The 19950-nt window shown below is 30.8% G+C and overlaps 1 protein-coding gene across 8 annotated transcripts in view; it reads right to left on the bottom strand.

Moving 5' to 3' along the window:
* The window catches only part of LOC105209164 (elongation of very long chain fatty acids protein AAEL008004), a 102108-nt gene that overhangs the window by 52331 nt on the left and 29827 nt on the right, over window positions 1-19950 (bottom strand). For 2 of the 8 annotated variants that reach the window (XM_054226146.1, XM_054226147.1), the window contains exon 1: window positions 13762-14459. The exons of 1 other annotated variant lie outside the window; for it this stretch is intronic. The gene's annotated coding sequence lies outside the window, so the exon portion shown is untranslated. Of the gene's footprint in view, window positions 1-6416; window positions 6644-13761; window positions 14460-19950 lie in introns of those variants that run through there. 5 more of the 8 variants (XM_011179418.3, XM_011179421.3, XM_011179419.3 and 2 more) reach the window with 3 other exon arrangements.

Raw genomic sequence — 19950 nt, 5'->3', positions numbered from 1 at the left:
ATTCTTGGCTATTGATATCGAGAAACACACACACACACGGACACATATACATGTATATACATAAACATTAACATAGTTATAAACATAGTGACAGCCAGTCTGTGGCAGCATATTGACATTAATATGCAAAAAACAAAAAATGGCAATAGAAGAACGGTGGTGTCAACACGCAGACAAAATTTGTGAAAGTAACTTGATATTAAAGCAGGATTTTATAGTTTTGACTCATAAATAATGTCACTTTATGCTTTAGCATTTAATTGTGCTACAAAAAGAGAGCTTGTATTCATTAGTCATTTGTGTATATATTTAGCACGCGTTTAATATGCAGACATTTATTTATAAAAAATATTTTAAACTATATATTATATATAAAAGCGTTCTGATTAGTTAAATTTATGAAGAACGCAGTATTTGTCACAATTTGTTCATGCCATTCAACTTTCTAATTTGAATTATTTAAAAAAAATTTAAAAATATTGTCTATTCTAATATTTGTTTTTAACTATAATTTTCAATATAAGTTTTGTTTAAATTTATTTATTTTTTTTTTAAATTACTAACTTATTTTTTTTTTACTTTTTAAAATTTAAATATTTTTTTATATGCTTAAAAATTCTAATATTTAATTCTAAAAAAATTATAAATAATTTAAAAATTATTAATAACAAATTAATTTAAAAATTACAGTTATAAAAATAATTTTAGATAAGTGAATGTAGAAGTAATAATATTTTTATTTTTTTTATTTTTAAATTACAAAAAATTTACTCTTTAACACCATTTTGGTAAAAATAATAAACAGTTAATCACACATACTAATTACACATTTATTTTATGTTTCATATAAATGTCTAATTTATGGACATTTTCAATTATTTTTTTAAGTATTATTAATCAAAACTCCACTTTAATACTTTTTACTTAATTTATTATTACTCTTTATTTTTTTTATTTCACCTTATTTTTAACATTTTTTTAAATCCTTTATAAAATCTCACAAATTCTTTAAATTCCTTTTATTTAATTTTTTACATTTTTCGATCACTAAATATTTCCAAATTTGACTTGCTCAAGTGATTGTCAAATATAGACTGAAATTAAATTTAAAGCTCATTTGACAAAATGCTTTCGCAATTCAAAACAATTTGTACGAAATTAATTAATTAAAATAAATTCTTTATAAGCACGAATTATCGATTCAATTGGTACAAGAGACACCTTTGGACTGAGTTAAGCGAATTAGATGTTTACTTAACAATTATATAAAAGTCAATGCGAATTAATTATTTGATTTGAATTAAGTGTTGTATGAGTTATAACTAACTCTATTTTACTTACAAATTTATGATAAAAATGGGGTAAAATTTGTCATTAATAAAATTTCAAATAATATTCAGCAAATTGCCTAATTGTAGGCAATATTTTAACAATGAAGCCTACATTTAGGGTGATATTGAATAAATACCCTAAAAATCTAGTATTATTCCAAATATTTCCGGAATAAATTCCCCATAGATAGCTTCACTCCCAATTGTTGTCTAAAATACAATTTTTAAGTCGATTTCGAACAGATAAAGATTATTATTAGACATAGTTTAATTGCATTGTTTATCGAGGGGAGACCACTATCGGAAAGTACTATTTTGATTTTGTGCTGAAGATCCATGAACATATTTTGAGCTAAAATTATGTAAAAATGTCGGAAAATTATTCTAAAACTTAAGTTCCATTAATAAATCGATGAAATTTATCATTTAAATTACAGGTATGAATGTAGAATGAAAAATAGCCCAAGCAATTCTACTATGTAATAATTTGTTCATGAGTATATGTACATATATAGTAGCGTATATACTTATATGTATATGTATATCAATTTCAATCGAAACTTTGAGGAAACTAATTACAAGTTGTTTTCGACATTTACAGACAGACAATTAAATGTTATTCAGTTTACAAATCAAATTCACAATTCGAAACAAGGCAAAGTGGCAATTTGTCAGTTCAAATTACTAAATATTTATGAAGCGAAAATTTCCGAAAACAACAAGTGTAAACAAACTAAGTATTTTAAAAAATGAAAATAAAATAAAATAAAATAAAATAAAATAAAATAAAATAAAATAAAATAAAATAAAATGAAATGAAATGAAATGAAATGAAATGAAATGAAATGAAATGAAATGAAATGAAATGAAATGAAATGAAATGAAATGAAATGAAATGAAATGAAATGAAATGAAATGAAATGAAATAAAATAAAATAAAATATTTTTTTTTATGTTTCCAAAATTAAAGAACTCGTTTTTATAATATCTTTCGGGGACTAACAACATTTGGGGTATTTTGTAGGAAGCTATTCGTTTATTTTGTTATTGTTTACATTTTTATTTAAAATATAAAAAATTCGGTTTTTTCTAAGCACAAATTTAATTAGCAACCGTATAAAATTTAATTAACACACAGCACTTATAAAAATAAATATAAATTAGACAATACAGATTATAAGCGCTTTTAAATCGCTTATGAAATATTAATAATTTCATTAACGGCATAAAATATTAAAAGCAATAAATTTGACAATTGAAAGTGTCAGAATTGCGGTTTGCGCCATTTGAAGCGTGCACTTAAGTGTTGGCACTTTTAATTGATGGCAAAACCAAAGCGCAAATTAATTAAATGAATAGCCAGCCACTCAGTAAGAAGACAAAAAAATTAGCAAAAAAACGCAAATAAAATATTTAAGCAAAGCGAACAACCGTCCACTTTCAGCATGGGCAATAAACCACAAAAGTGAAGCAAAGCAACGCATTAATTAAATATCATAAATTATGCAACGAATCGGCGTATTAACTCCTTTGGGCGTGTGGAATTTTTATGCACTTGTTGTTGTTGCTTTTAATATATTTACTTTGCAATAATTAGCTTGTACTGCGTACTTTGATCTTCAATATCTTTGCTGTCAGCATAATGCCTTGTTGTTGCTGTTATTGTTGTTCATGATGCACTTGCTGAACTTGTTGCTTGTTGAATGATTTTATACAGGTGTATAAAAGTTGTGTGTGTGTGTGTGCGTGTTAGCTTCAATAAAAATTTTCGCAGCAAATACTGGTTTATAGCTCGCGTACACTTCCTGGTAATTAACCAGTGTAAATACATAGAATAATAGTTGTAAAATTTTTAGGTTTCAACTTTTTGAGATTTTGCTTTTAGAATTTAAGTTCAGAAGTTAATTGAGCATTTTTTGTTCGCATATTTTTATTTTCATTTTTAGAATTTTTAGTTTAAGTTAAATAATTGCTTTTATTTTTATTCTTACTTAATTTTTAGTTTCTGATCTAGTGGGTTTCATATTCCTTTTCACTAAAATCAATTAAAATTTGCCTTCGGAATACTACCACTTTTTTTGCATTTATGCCAAAAATAGTTTCTATTTTATAACAGATCTGTTGCTTAGAATCACTGAGCTCATTGTGAAACCAAACCTATAAGGAAATTAAACAAATTAACGATATAAAACCAGACGCTTGGTAGTATATTTGGTCCAACTAGAGAATATGACGATGCCTTTATCTTTAAATTTTTCTTCAGTTGCCTTCACTTTGCCACCCGTTTAAATTATTATAGATTTTTATTCACTGATGTCAAAATAAATTAAAATAAATCTTATGTATAAATCGATAATATATTTATCAAACAGATGAATTCCTATTATGTCACCTAAGAAATGGTGGGCATTTTATTCAAATTTTGTCAGAAAATTTCAATGAGAAAGCAATAAAAAGAGAATCAACTGCGATAAAGTTTAAATTATCTCTTCAAAATGCTATAACATTTTTCCATTGTATTTGCATTACCAATTCAGAATTCGTTTCGCTAGTTTCCAAATTGGCGAATTGGAGACAGTTATCGATATTTATTGCTTTGAACTCTCTAGAAGTTATTATTTTACAAATTTTTGAGATTATAATCGATGGATCAAGAAAATGCATTGAACATTTAGTAATGATTGAAAGAATGCTTAAGCGAAATGTCATACATTTTTGGAAGTTGCCAAACAACTTATCTCAACTAAGTACTTTTACACTCACAAATTGTATATGAAACTGTCCTCATAACTCACTTTCTACTAATTATTTCCCTAAAAATATAAAAATAAATTTAATTTGTCCATGAAAGGTAATTTAATCGACAATTTATTTAATTATATTTTTTTTAGACATGGGCCTTTTAAGGGAGGAGTCTGGGTTTTCACTTTCGAAAAATCGATTTTTTTGTTTTATCTTATTGTTTAACATTTCAAGAATATGTCCTCAAAATTTGAATCCGATCTAAGCAATATTATTGAAGTTATTGTTAAATTAGTCTCGGGCCTTTAACGCTCTAACTCTAACAGCTACGGGCGGTTGGGATTGCAATGCAGCTTTAAACGCGTTTTTCTCAAAGCTACTTTTTTGAAGTCCGTGTTCACTGCCATTTGAAAATTACTCGACCGATTCATTTCAAACTTGGTACACATTTTCTTCATATAAAATACCTCCCCCCTACGTTTAGTAATTTTTTTTTTTAATTTAAGGGGGTTTCCCACCTTGAAAATGGCGGAAATTTTAGTCGAAAATAACGGTTCACACTTTAGATGGCCGCCACAAATTTTTAAATAAAAAAAAAACAAATAATCAGAGAACGTCGGGGGGAAGATTTGTTTAAAATTTAACTAAATTTTTATGGTTTTTCATTTTCGGATAATTTTTGGCCGAGTTACAGTGAACACCGCAAATTGTTTTTTTTTTCAAGACGTTGAAAATTCACTTCCATATCATCTGCTCTAAATCATTTAAGACATACAAAAAAATTAATACACTTTATAGCAGTACTAACGTATTTATAGTTCAACGTAACGTATTTATATTCAATAGTGTTTAACTCATAAATCAAAAAATTAAAAAAAAAATATTTTACACGCACTGCCAACGTTTTTTTTTAATATTTTGAAATATTTCAGTCATAAATGGTGTTATTACTAATTGAACTATAAGTTAATTTATTGCTGCTAATTTTGCAAAATTTATTTCGAATTATACAAAGGCGACTTTTAAGCTTAATTTTTATTTCTATTGTGTGATGATTATGTAACGTTGATTTTTTATTATTTCTTTTATTTTTATTGTTTTTTTTTTATTGCTATCGCATTTTTTCATAAACTTTCTTTTTTGAATTATACACCTGTAATATTTATCATTAATAATATTATTATTTCATGACAACCAAATTTGTGTGTAAATATGTAAGTATGTACAACAAAGCATACAAAAAGTTGTATTTTTTTGTTGTTTTAAGTTTAACTGCGTGCATAGGCCGCCCGTGCTGCAGCCGTGGCTTTACACTTTAAATTTCATTGAGTAGACCTTCAGTCATGCGCGCACTGATTTGTTGTTGTTTTAAATATTTGTCTCCTTCTTTTTAGGTATTTATTCGGTTTTTATCACTACGTAAACGCTGTATTTGGAAGCGTTATACTTATGTATGTACATGCATACACACACAGACGGCTTTAAATAAAAATTTTAGGTTAGGTACGCGCAAGCAAGCCAGCCAACCCACACACACGCACTCTAGGTTTTGCTATTGTTATTTATTTTTTTTTTTTATACTTTTATCTACATATATTTTACGTGATATTTGTGGCTGAAAGTTTGTGCATCACATCGAACTCGATTATTGGCTAATGACACACAAAAAACCTGACCTTATCGAAACAATTAGCATTAGGAAAAAAATTGTACGAAAAAAAGACACGCACACTCATACATATATATACACAAAATCAAACAAATAAACCGCAAAGTGTTTACAGCAAAAATAAAACCAGATTGAACATGACTGACAGTGAAATAGTTATATACACAGTGTATAGCTGAGTATGTGTACGCGCTTTAGTATATCCGTAGTAGCGCCGCTGTAGCTTTTGCACTATAAAAAATGCCAATCCGTACACTTCAATTAACTGCAATAATATTTATAATTATGCGCTGCTTCTTCTTCTACTGCGCGCTGCCTCAACTGCAAGCGATCTGTGCAGATCAACGCGGCAGTTAGCGTTTCATGGCGGCTAGACTCTACTGACAGGCTGTTGCATGCAACATACGTACATATGTATGTGCGCATGAGAGTGCGCTCAGCTTGCCAAGATGCACGCGCGCTGATTCAACAAGCCGCATTAAAGCGGAGCATTGCCAACGGCTGCTAGAAGCTTGCGCAAAGGTAATATGTATGGCGAATAGCGCGATTAGCAAATAGCGCGCGTTCGTATGCACTTGCACATGCACTAAAGCGCACATAAATTTGTGTATCAGTATTAACGCATGCAATCACTTATAAGTTAAACGCTATCGATAGAAAAATAAGAGACATACACACACACCCACTTTGTACTGGTTGATTTGTGTTGCGCGGCAGACTGCCACTTAAAGCGTTTCGTATTTGGCGTTAAAGTGACCGATCGACCGACTGAGCAAGTGACTAAGTAGTCACGGCACACACACACACGCACGCGCGCACACAACTGTAAAGCAGGAATGATATGGACGCGCGCTTGGATAAACACGAAGACACAACACTACAGTTGGGCGAGCGACTAGCTACTAACTTACAATGCGCGCTGTCGACTAACATTAAGTCAACGCGCTAACTAAAATAACAGCGCGCGCTATATCGAGCGATAGCGGCGCGGCGTCAGCGCGGCAACATACAAGCAGGTTGGAGGAAACCAAATCAACGCGGCGCGTACATACAAATGACTCGTATACAGTCGTCACCTGTATGTTGAGACGTCGCGTCTCAACGCGCCGCGCCGCTTTGCACCACAACGTTAATTCCGGCGAGTAGCAGTCAAAAATGTCAGTTTGTCGCGAGGCGCTCGAATAGCAGTTACTTACATATCTAACTATCAGCGATAAGAGTGAAGACAGGCGTAGAGGCGCAGCGCGTTTGTTGTTGCTAACTAACCGAAAAGCGGTGTATATAATTACGGACATACATAATTTGTATGTATGCGCCACTCATCGCTCATACGCCGTGTAAGCGCGCGCGCACACAAATACATTTATAGCAAAATACATATACAGGCGCACTTATATATAAATGGCAATACATACAAACACATTTTAATACATATGTTATACATTGTATAGACGTACAATTGCACAAGTTAGTTAGCCGCAAGCTCGTCACCATCAGATTGGCCGCCTCTCCCCTAAAACGCCAGCGCATAAACGCAGCAAATAATACCAGCTCAATACACAAGCAAACTGTTTACATACAAACAGTAATAAATAAATGCGCACAAACATACATTCTCAAACATATTTGCTTCAGCTACGTACACACGTGCAGCGCTTAGTTGGCGCTGCCGCTAACCCATATCGTGCGATATTGGGACAGTTAATATATATGTAGGTATGTACATACATGTAACTATACATAGATATATGTATGATAAACTAATATCTAATAAACTTATAGCTGTCAAATATGTATTTTCAATAAATTTTATTTGAATTTATGTTTACATCGCCAATTTATTTATCAAATATTTTTGCTAGTTGCTTTGAGAGAGCATCGCTTTGAGTAACAAGTGTACAAACACTTCTATTTATATATAGGTTTGGCTTTATAGTAGGCAGTTTACTTGAGTAACATCATAAATATTGTTTAATTTTAAGTTTGTTTGTTTGAGCTTTTTTATTTATTTTTATTCTATTTGAAATCAAAGTTCTTTCGGCTATCAGTTATATACATAGAATACCTTTGATATGACATAAAATCCGTAACTTTAATATAAAGTGGTCTCTGCCCTTCAAAGAAATAATAAAAATATTAAAAATAAATAAATAAATCTCAAACACAGATCTTGCCTATATAGAACCTATAAGTCTAACAAGTCTCTCCTAATAAAACTGCTTGAGAAATAGTTGGAACAAAATCACTTTTGAAACCTCTTGGAACTATCCAAAAACTAATTTTCCCTGAACAGATTGGAACTGTCGTATAATGACAACTTGAAGGAACTGTTTGCGTGAGATGACGAAGATCCCATTTATGGATAGATCACATGCAGGAATATTAGTAAGTAAGAGACCCAGATTCGAAGTTTTGATGGCACTGTTAGTTAGCAATAGACCAAAAAACAAACATGTAGTTACTTGAAAGGGATGTGTGGGAAGTTTTTCGGTAACTTATAGAGGTTTTGAGACTAATACGTTACAACAGATAACATATTGTTCTATTATAACATGATAGAGACTAAGAAATTGCCAACTAACTATAGCAAAGTGGTTAGACTTACCAAAAATATCAGTTCTAAATTTTTGCTCGGTTTTCTTATTCAAGATTTCCTTGAAACCCGAAAAAACGAACGACTGTTTGCATTTAAAAAATCGGAAAAGTGAATAAACTTGCATCAATCGTACAAAAATTTAGGTTTACTGGGATCTTTATTCTATAAATTAACTCCCAGGTGACACAATTTTTCTAAAATTGCTTCATTAAAGATTATTTGTTGTTATTAAAGCACAAAGCTAGATTTCTTATATTAAAATAGATTATCCAAGAAAAAATTGGTTATCATGGAAATGTAACAGTGGTAGTCAACGCATTAAAAATCAAGGAAAAACAATGAAAAGTAACACCAGGTAATCTAAAAGCATTAAGAAGTTTTTTTAGAAGCAATATTCTTTAGCATATTGACTAAAATGGCATAACTCGAAATTTATTAATTTTAAGAAGAGCACTTTTAAGCTTTAAATCCAAAGGAATATTTCTTCTCTTTTAAAAAGTAAAAAATAAAATTAAACTTAAACGCATTAAAAACTCTTATCGTATCTTGAACTGTCGTTTAACTTTATAACTCATTAAAGAGAGTTAAATAGAATTGACGACAAAAGTTTTAATGCCAAAAATTATGACTTACTATGGACATTATTAAACTGAGCCAAGTTCAGTATGGGCAATTTCAAAAAAAAAAAATATATATATATAAACAATTAAAAGCGCGTGCGAAATATAAAAGATATTATTTAATAAAAAAAAATTATTTAGGCTCTACGGAATGTTAGCAATTTTTATACAGCTTAATTACTTAATATCTTGAATGACAGAAGAGACCTCATTTAAAGTCGCCTAAATAATGAGAGGCGAGTCATTGCAAAAAATAAATAAAAATAAAAAATAAAAAAAAAACAATTTTAACAGAAATAAATAAATAAAAAAATGTTTGCTTAAATTTCTCACTCTTTCCATTAACCTTTTCTTCAATTTTCATCCGTTTCTTTTGGTTTTACTTTTTTTATTGTTTTTTTTTTTTGTTTGATGAATAAAATAATTGCCTTTGCTTTGCGATTCATCACACCTTTCTTACGTATTACACATCTCTGGTCGCATGGGTGATATATGAATACTTGGAGTATGTATTTGTTTAAACGTGTGTTAGACATAAATATTGCCGCTGCGAAACCATGTTGAAAGCTAACACACACACACAAGTCATGAAAGCATTGAAATATCAGCTGAAGTTTAAGGCAAACGGAAGTTCATATCTTACGTGCGTACAAGTGCCGCACATAAATAGCACACACACACATAGGTATGTATATATTTGCAAGTATTAATAGCTTTAAGGCATTACACAATAGACCCAAAGTACCAAGTGCGCGCTTGAATATACTTTCGTTTATTGTGGCAGTCATTGCGGTGTGGCAACACACACTCACATACCGCAGCACCTTCCCCACAAAACAGCGGCGACCTTTAATGGCGCTATTAGTACATTTATTTCATTTGATCATTTTAGGTGTACATTTTTGGGTGTCGCATTAGCGTGGTGGTGGAAGCATTAAATTCAATTTGTCTATGCGTGTGTGTGTGTTGGTGTAAAAATATCAAAGCAAGCACGCACGCATGCGCAGTCAGCGCAATACATACTACAAGCGGTCTTTGGAGCACCAATTGCCGATTGAACGCATAGATACACACAAGCGAAATGTGAAATGGTCGTTAACAGGTGCTTAAATGGCAGGAGACAACAACAAGCGTTGACAAAGCAACACAGTTAATTAAATATATACAGTATAGAAAATAGAAAAAAATAAATTAAAATAAATAAAAAATATAGATAAAAAAATATTTAAAAAAATTAAAACAATAATAAAAAAATATTTAAGAAATATATATGAAAAATACAAAATAAAATATGGAAATTACAGCAAAAATAAAATAAAAAAAGTTGCCAATTAATTATTTTTTTTTTGCAATTTCTTTACACAATATTTTTCAGTGTCAAATTAAGTTCATTTGGGACAACAAAATATAAAAATAAAAAAAAAAGAAAATATTTTCTATGACAAACTAAAAGCATCCCAAGTCTCACTATCTTTGCCTTTTATACTATTGGCCACGAAACACAGCTGTACATATGTATGTATATAGAAATGCAAACATATCTACACCACAATGGTCACGCACTCACGTCCCCAAAGCTAATTTGCATAGATTTATAATAAAATGTTTAAGTTTTAAATAATATAAAACTACCTGTTTGAGTAGCAACAAAGCCAAGCTTTGGCTACATGGTGACAAAACGAGATCTTCCACACAGCTTCGAAAACAAAAGAAATGTAAAACAACAAAAATACATACATATATATGTATGTAAGTATGTAGAAATATGCGATCGAAAAGTTAACTCAAGTGGTTAAAACTACTTTCAAATAATCTATAAATTTTATAAAGATCATTACTCAATACAGTGCCACTAAGAATTGAGTTTACTATATATAATTCTTGTACAATTGATAACACAAATGTGTCCTATATTTTGGCGTTAAAAAAAAAAACAATTTTTTTCGAAATTAAGATAAAAAATTTTCGAAATTTTTTCGAAGATGTCTTAAGTTTTGTATATATGGTTTAAACTTGACGTTTAAGTGGAACTAATCCAAAAGTATTACGATTACTAAAATAACACACGCTTACTAAGTTAAATTATATGCTTGTAAACTTCGAAATCATCTTGTTCGAAAAATTCGAAATTATCAAAAACAACATTTAAGAATTAAGGACACTATAAAAATAAGAGAAAATTAGTTTATTTAAAGCAGAAACACAGTATACAGCATACAGGCTAGTCATATGTGTAAATCCAAGAGTGAAAACTTAGAAAATACCTTAAAGCTTGAGTGCCACTAATATCTCCCCCTTTAACGCACACTGAAAGCAACACTTTCTCCAAGAAAACGACAATTTAAAATAATAATTAATTTGTCTTTACTTCTCTAATAGCTTCTAATTTAAAATACAATAAATCTACTTTCATAATAACTAACCCACAAATGTAAGCATCCATTACATCACATCACATCTTAAAGCACATGGTTTCTTATCAGCACACATTCTTAATCTCACCTAGTGAGTATATATCACTTCTTATCAACACAATTGCGATAAAATTCTTGAAGAAACTTTGTGTCACAATACTCCGCGCATATTAGGTCATTACAAAATATCATAAAAAGCGAGTTGGAGACTCCACGCAAACAATGCAGTCACACTTGTCTTTTGAAACTTTCACTCTCCTCTCCATCTATTACCCGTATGTATATGGTACACTCTCTAATGCTGTTGAGACAATGTTGCCTTAACTTAAGAATTCACTTGCTGTCTGTACAAATATTTGTTTGTATACTTGAAGGAAAGTCAATGAAATCAATGGAGCGCTCGCAAGGAATATGGCTAGAGGAAGCGTGTGTGATGTAGGTGCATCGTTGCTTGTTGATGACTTAGACAAGTTGGTGGCACAAAATTCGTTGAATTTTGATTTCTGGTGTTCTCGCAAATATTTACAGACTTCGATTATGTTAAAAAGTAGCAGATATATATACAATATATATATATGTATATTCACAAGAGTAGGTAAAACAGCGCTTGTGCGTAGAATTTTACGCATTTATTAGCTAGCTCCCTTGTGTATGGCAAAACGAAATTTCTGCTTCCCCAAACTGCAATAAGTCACGTCTGCATGATCTTTGAAAGTGAAGTGAAAAAGCAAAACCATTGAGGTTGACATTTATATTTATTAGTTGACACGCACACGTTCGTACGCATACACATTCAGGCAAAAGTGTGTAGGTACATACTAATGTATGTATGTATGTATGTACTTTTGTGGTTATTGATATTTTGCCATTTAATGTCGACTCGACATGTGTCAACTTAATCTCGCTGTAGCTACTTTTGTCACTTTATTCTACTTCACTACTTGACTGACAGACAAATCAATTAGTTAAAATATCGGGTACGGTTTCCTTATTCGACATTTTTAATTCACATCATTTGCGCTTAAAAGGTGGCAAACAATTAGCATGAGCAGGAAGACATGTGGCTATTAATTTAAGTACGTTTGATGTGAAAGTAGCTACTAATGATTATGTTATTGAAACTATTACTAATTATTATTGCATTTAAATTTATTTAATTCCTAAAATTTATTAGATTTACTTTATTTTTATTTAATAGAAAGAATTGTCATTTTTTTATGATTTATTTTTACAAAAACAAAAATTAATTCCAAATTCGACATCAAAATAAATTTTAACGTAGTTTCTTAATTATTATATATTTTAGTGTATCTAATTTTATTCTATTGAAAATCTTTTACTATTTAAGGCATCAATGCCATTAAGCAAGAAATTAAAAATGTGAAAACATCATTTAACATATAATATTAAATATATTATTGTTATTTTTATAGAAAAATAATTGGTTATATTTTAAAGTTGACATGATTATATATTATTTGTGTATTTTATTTATTCTTTTTTATTTTTTAGTTTCTTGTTATTTTATTAATTTTTCAATTTCATTTAAATTTAATAATTTTTATTTTATTTTATTTTATTTTATTTTATTTTATTTTATTTTATTTTATTTTATTTTATTTTATTTTATTTTATTTTATTTTATTTTATTTTATTTTATTTTATTTTATTTTATTTTATTTTATTTTATTTTATTTTATTTTATTTTATTTTATTTTATTTTATTTTATTTTATTTTATTTTATTTTATTTTATTTTATTTTATTTTATTTTATTTTATTTTATTTTATTTTATTTTATTTTATTTTATTTTATTTTATTTTATTTTATTTTATTTTATTTTATTTTATTTTATTTTATTTTATTTTATTTTATTTTATTTTATTTTATTTTATTTTATTTTATTTTATTTTATTTTATTTTATTTTATTTTATTTTATTTTATTTTATTTTATTTTATTTTATTTTATTTTATTTTATTTACTTTGAATAACATATTTTATTTATTTTTTTTTTATTTATTTATCTTAATAAAATTTTTAAAATCTTTTTGTTTATTTGCAATTTGCCCTTAAGACTCGTTCAATTTTTTGTTAACTTCAATAAATATGTGCGTTGAACTTAGCAAAAAATTGGCAAATAACTTCATTCATGACAGCAAAAAGTGCCTTTTTCTTTATTTTACTTTCCACCACATTCGTGTTTATTTTCACAATTTCGTGTCACATGTGCCCATTGCCAACATATCGAGTTATCGCTAGATCCTTACTAATGCATACTTTTATTTTTCGCCAACATTCATTCTTCGTAAGCCTTATTTACATTCAAGTCGAAATGAAAACAAATAACAACAACTACAACAACTTATCACTATTGAGGTTTTTCTTACTTTTTTACACGCTTTCCGCACACGCGCCTTCTTTTCTAGTAGTAGGTTAGTCTGGTTCTTCTTGTTTTTCCTCTCCAACAGCCGCTGCTGCCACTTTCCACTTTCAAGTCTGACAGCTGCGCTGCGCTGCTATGTGCTTATTTGTATGCTGGTTTGGACGTCCAGATACTACTTGTGTTTGTGTATATTTACTATAAACGCTCAACTGAATATTTCATAACTGAAGTTGTTGCCGTTTTTTTTAGCACATTTGCAGTTTATCTTCGCACATGAAAAACCGAAGAAGAAGCTTTTTAACCGAAAACCCAACCGAAACGAAACGAAAAAATATTGGTGTTCTACCGATGATGTGTGAAATGTGTGGTGTTTTTTGTTGTTTGTTTGCTTGTTTTTTCGCTTTGCTTTTCACTAAAAAACTATAACTTTTCAATTAATTTACGCAATTCCGTAATATTTTTGCTACCTTTCAGCCTTCCCCGTTACCGAGAGTTGTGTTTTATACAGTATTTTACATATAACTGGTATCCGCAATGGATTATGCTCGTTAAACATAAATTTATTCTGACTGAGTTCACTTGGAGGAGAAAAAAAAAAAATAACTTTACACCGTTCAACGTAAATCAGTAGATAATTTTTTCGCGTGTGTATGTCAATTGGACAGGCACAACCCAAAGCGAAAATCAAACTGAAGTGTATGCGTTCGGTGAAGAGAACGTGAACCCGTCGTCAACGTATTTTTGCCAGCCGACATTCACTTGCGCCGACGTTGACGTTGTCGCTGCTGACCGAACCGCACTTTGCCGTATCGTTGGATATAACGAGAGAGAGTTTAGTATTGGCTCCGGTAGCTTATGCCAGCAAACTGGTGCAAAATTGGGAAACCACAGTTACTGCGGACTTAGGAGCTTTGGCCACACACTCGCATCGCTTATCCGGCAACAGAGACCGAGTGTACGGAAAATACATGAAATTAGGTGCTTTCAGAGCAGCGAGAGAAAGGTGCGAAAGAGCGGCAAAATGCTGAATGCAGAGTTCCCTGAAACCCCTAATGCGGTGAATGAAGGTAACGCAATCGCTGAGCGTTGTGTACATTGGTATGCCCGTTAGAAAGACTGCGTAAACAACAAACAAGATATGGTAAATAGCCATTAACTTTAAATAAAAAATAATGCAGAAATAATATTCTGTAGTGACGCAGTCATTAAGGGTGCTTTCCATATAAAATTTCACATCTAATCATTTACCATTGCGCACCTTTACCGCTTGCTACCTTAACCATATGCGTTGCACCACCGTTATGCGCTCTCATTGCGGTCGCACACCCTCCCTCAAAATAAGCCGTGTGCTAAGCTAAGTTAATGCTGGAGATTCTTTTAGTGGGCACAGTGTTGTAAAACGCCACAAATATCGGTTGTAAGCAATATAGAGCGTACGTCACAAATGCTACGCTCTCTTCCAGTTGTACTCTCTTTAGCGGCATAAGTTAGTAGGAAATTTTTTTCTACCTTAGTTAGTGTGTTAGTCGTGTGTTTACCATTGCGCACCTTTACCGCTTGCTACCTTAACCATATGCGTTGCACCACCGTTATGCGCTCTCATTGCGGTCGCACACCCTCCCTCAAAATAAGCCGTGTGCTAAGCTAAGTTAATGCTGGAGATTCTTTTAGTGGGCACAGTGTTGTAAAACGCCACAAATATCGGTTGTAAGCAATATAGAGCGTACGTCACAAATGCTACGCTCTCTTCCAGTTGTACTCTCTTTAGCGGCATAAGTTAGTAGGAAATTTTTTTCTACCTTAGTTAGTGTGTTAGTCGTGTGTTAGAAGAAGCATGAAGAAAAGTTGTATCGACATATTTACGAGCAATTCAATACAAATCTCACCATTAATATGGAAATATATTGTCTTGTTGGCATGTGCATTTGTATGTGCTATTTGCAAAATAAATACTACAGTTTAACATAAAATTATGCATGTTATATATTATAACAAATATTTTATGTGAGAAAACTAAAATAAATATTGAGTCAGAAAGTGCTGGAATCATATGTATCATAAAAATGATAAAATACTGAATTTTGTACCCCATAGGAGTGTCTTAAAAAAATACCGGGAATTTTCGTTAAAAAAAAAACATTTACTCATTTGTCTGCATTAATGTTTGTCGCCTTCAAAATAGGCCCCATTCGACATTCACCTATACGTGGAAACACTTCTCAAACTCGATTTCTGAGATAACCTTTGGCTCTTTCAGCGATTTGTCGTATTCTTGTGAAACAACGGCCTTTTAAGATTCTCTTTAATTTTGGAAATAGAAAAAAGTCAAACGGAGTCATGCCTGGTGAATATGGAGGAAGGAGCTTGTAACAAATGAAAATCGCCAAGCTCCGAAAAACACGTCTAATCTTAGTAATTTCGTACTTCAAGGGAATTTGACATATAATATTAAAAATTAAAAAAAAAAATTGACCATTAGAAATTTAAAAATTCCCGTTGTTTTTTAACCAACCTCGTATTTTTTTCGAAATTATTATTTTTTTAAGAAAATCGATAGAAATATTAATAACTATAATATTCCGCTTAAACTTCAGAGGACAGGACGGGATAGGATTATTTCGAATTTAAGGAAGAAATATATACAGTGGAACTTCTCTAACGCGAATCACCATAATCCACAAAAAAACTACACGCGTTGAAACAAGTATTCTGTAATTTTGCTTGTTGCACTTTACTATTGTTTGGCTCTTGACGTCTGTATCACATGCCTTTCTTACATGATTTATGCAATCCATAAGTATAATATCATATTTTTTGTTTGCCACCGTACAATATAGAGGGACTCTTTTAAAATTCTGTCTCGATAGTAAAATTTTAAATTTTGTATTATGTCCCTACCAAAAAGTTCGATTTATGGAAGGAAATTAGTATGAAAAATGCCTTTTTTTGACTCTTCAAGACTTCGAGTTATGGAGATCTTCGAGTTATAGAAGTTCGAGTTATTGAAGTTCCACTGTATATATAAACTCTTGTTTTTTTTCTTTTTTCGTTGGTTTTCCCAAAATACCACAACTGTTCGCGTATAATTTTCGCACTCACTGTGCTTGTATTTCAAGTAAACCATGTGGCATATTGGCGGCAGCGGAATTGTGTAATTGGCACAGTTTTCAGCGTGCATGTGGAGCAATTCCACATTCTCATTCTCATGCTCTTAAAATGACTTAGTGGCGCTCTTACAGCGCAGCAACTCTGCTGCCGGTGCTCTTTCATTTTGGGGCGAGCATAGTGTGTTTATCCAATTCGTATGCCTCAGCAGTGGTGTGGTTGTTGTGTTTGGATATCATAGTTTGTTTGCACTTGTTGTAGTTGTTTTTATTTTATTATTTTTTCAATAAAAATTGGTTTGTTTGTATGTGCGCGGACACACTCTTATCGTACATTCCTCCTCTTCTCATGAGATTTTGATCATTTATTTGAAATATTTACGTTTTTTTAGTTTGATCTTTTTTGATTGTGCACCACATTACTTCCATACTATATTTAAGTTTCTGTGCGTTTCATATTTATATGTGAGCGTGTGTGTGTGTGTGATTGTGTTGCATTTGCGGATGAATAGGTGCAGACAAACACACTTTATTATTACAACGGTGCTATTATGTCATCGCGAACGCATCGATGTCATCGCTGACGTGAAAGAGAGATGGTCGCGCAGTGTGTTTGAGAGAGAGAGGAAGAGAGATTGTGTGCTCATCTTTGCTAAACTTTTTGTATTCTGCTTTTATTTTTTTTGTTTTGGTTTCAGCTGTTTTATTGGCTTTGCACGCCGAAATATTGTTGACAAGAAACATAAATGGCTAAAACACACAGGAGAGCAAGGAAGAGCCGCTAAAACAGTATCCATTCAAATAACTGCTAAAATTTTGGCACTTGTCATACCATGGGCTACACTGGTTGGACTGGCAGATTGAAGCTTGGTGGATATCCTGTTTGATGTCGGTGGTGGTTAGTAGTGGTAAACGGTTCTTATAGCCTTTTCGCATAGCCAAATTAATTTAGTACAATAAGATTTTAATTGAGAAACCAGTTTTTACCTCTCGCACAGCCGGCTACTCGATTAATGTTTTTGCTGTTCATAAAAAGTTAGTAAGTTTCATCAGCTGATTGCTAATTTATCAGTAAACACAGCTTAGTTTACTGCGTGGAAAACAACCCCCAGAGTTGCATTACATTTCCAATTTGTATTCGATTAAAAATGAATGTAGTAAAATAAGATTTTTCTTTGGTTTGGTAAAACACTATAGATTAGCGCTTGAATCGAACAAAGGCCTGTCTATAGATAATTAACTCCTGTGCAAAAAGGCTTTAGGTATCGATATCTCTACTTCTTTAAAAAGTAGTCGGGGAATGGAGTTTTTAAAAGATATGTTTTAAATCTGCGTTTAAGCAGAGACACCATTGCTAAAAACTCTTAAACCTTTGGCAGGTGTACGAGGTGTGTCCATGAAAATGCACGTTATTTTTTGGGCATACCTCATATACTTGATTAAACTAAATAATATAAGACCATTTTTAAAAGATACATACCAATATTGTTTGGAAATATAAAATATTTACTACTGTTAATGTGCAGAGTTGATTTATAGTTTACCTGAAAATAGAGCAAGAAAAATATTTTACATTTTAATTAACACTTTTTTTAATTTTAATATACATTATTTTGTAAAAGATTTTATACAAAATTTCACGCTTAAATTGCATCTTTTATTATAATTTATACCAATTTTAAGCAAAAAATCACTTATTGCTTTCCATAATAATAATTAATCGATTTAGAAAAGTTCAGTTCAATTATTCTGCATTTGTTTTTTAGGGTGTGAGACTTCACTAAAATTAAATTTCAGCCTAAATGTAGGCAATGTTGTATCATACAAAAATTAGCAGCAATTTAGTAGCCTACATTTAGGGTAGTTATGGAGCTATTACTTAAAGGAAGGGTACGGTGGGTTTTCAAATTTCAAAATTTGTAATTTTTTTGTCTTTTAAAATAGTACAATATTTTTAAAAGTTATCCAAAAATATCAAATGAAACTGAGTAAAATTCTAAGAGATATACCCTTTGGAAGTTCCGCAAATTAGGCCATTTCAGTTTCAATTTAAAATTTTTATACGCCTTTATACACGAGACACGATAACTCGAAAAGTTATAAAGCGATTTTGTTCAAATTTTACACACACCTTTGGAATAACACTATCTAGTTAAAGCCTGTCAAAAAGGCAAATTTTGATATTTTCTTTTATTCCTAGCATAATAAATGACTACTGATGAATTTGCTCTTGATGTGCTCTAAGATAGGATGGAGTTGAATGAACCAGAGTCTACGTCCTGAAAGAATCACATAAGGAAGCAACTGAACTTGGCTTTACTGAGAATTTTGCATTGATGTCATCCTCGAAGGTGAAGGCCTTGAAGGTGTGGAAATGTAAACTCGATCAAAATCGCCAATGGAGAAGAATAAGGATTTATTTAAGCAGAAATAAAAATTAGAATCAAGGAATCTTTTTATAATAATATTGTTCACATATTTATTCAGAGTTTCAATATGAATCGAAATCACCATAAGTCAAGTAATAGGCTAGGTCAAGATTTTTTAATCTTTATTTTGTAGCTTTGTCATAAATATTTTAAATGTGTGAGTGTTACATATTCTCCAAGTAAAATATTAGTGGCTGATAATTAAAATTACATGTTAAGTGCGCATTTACTACGTACCAAAAGCGTTTATTTGATTTCATTTAATTTCATTTTCATGTCAATGCTACTGCATGCAAGCATTAAAACATCGACGAGCCAATAAAGCAATATGCTGCACCTGCCCTTGGTTTCATTACATGCTGCTGCAGCCAATAATAATGCGAGTACGAGTACATACATACATACATATTTCTAATTGTTATTCCGAAAGCCATAAATTTCAATAGTTTCACTGTCAACATACTAAGCCAACGGCCAAAAAATGATAATTGCAAATGCCAATGCAACGACTAATAGGCAACAAACAAAAAAAAAGCAAAAAAAAAACTAAAGTGAAAAAACTAAAAAAATTTAATTGAAAACAAAAAAAATAAAAAAATAAAAAAAAAAATCATTTTAATTGAAAAACAAAAACAACGCAAAGTATATGAAATTTCTCAA

The sequence above is a fragment of the Zeugodacus cucurbitae genome, chromosome 2 (genome assembly GCF_028554725.1).
Source record: "Zeugodacus cucurbitae isolate PBARC_wt_2022May chromosome 2, idZeuCucr1.2, whole genome shotgun sequence".
In the NCBI taxonomy this organism is placed as follows: Eukaryota; Metazoa; Arthropoda; class Insecta; order Diptera; family Tephritidae; genus Zeugodacus; species Zeugodacus cucurbitae.
Note: the sequence above shows the minus strand (reverse complement) of the source record. Positions and strands in the feature narration are given on the sequence as shown.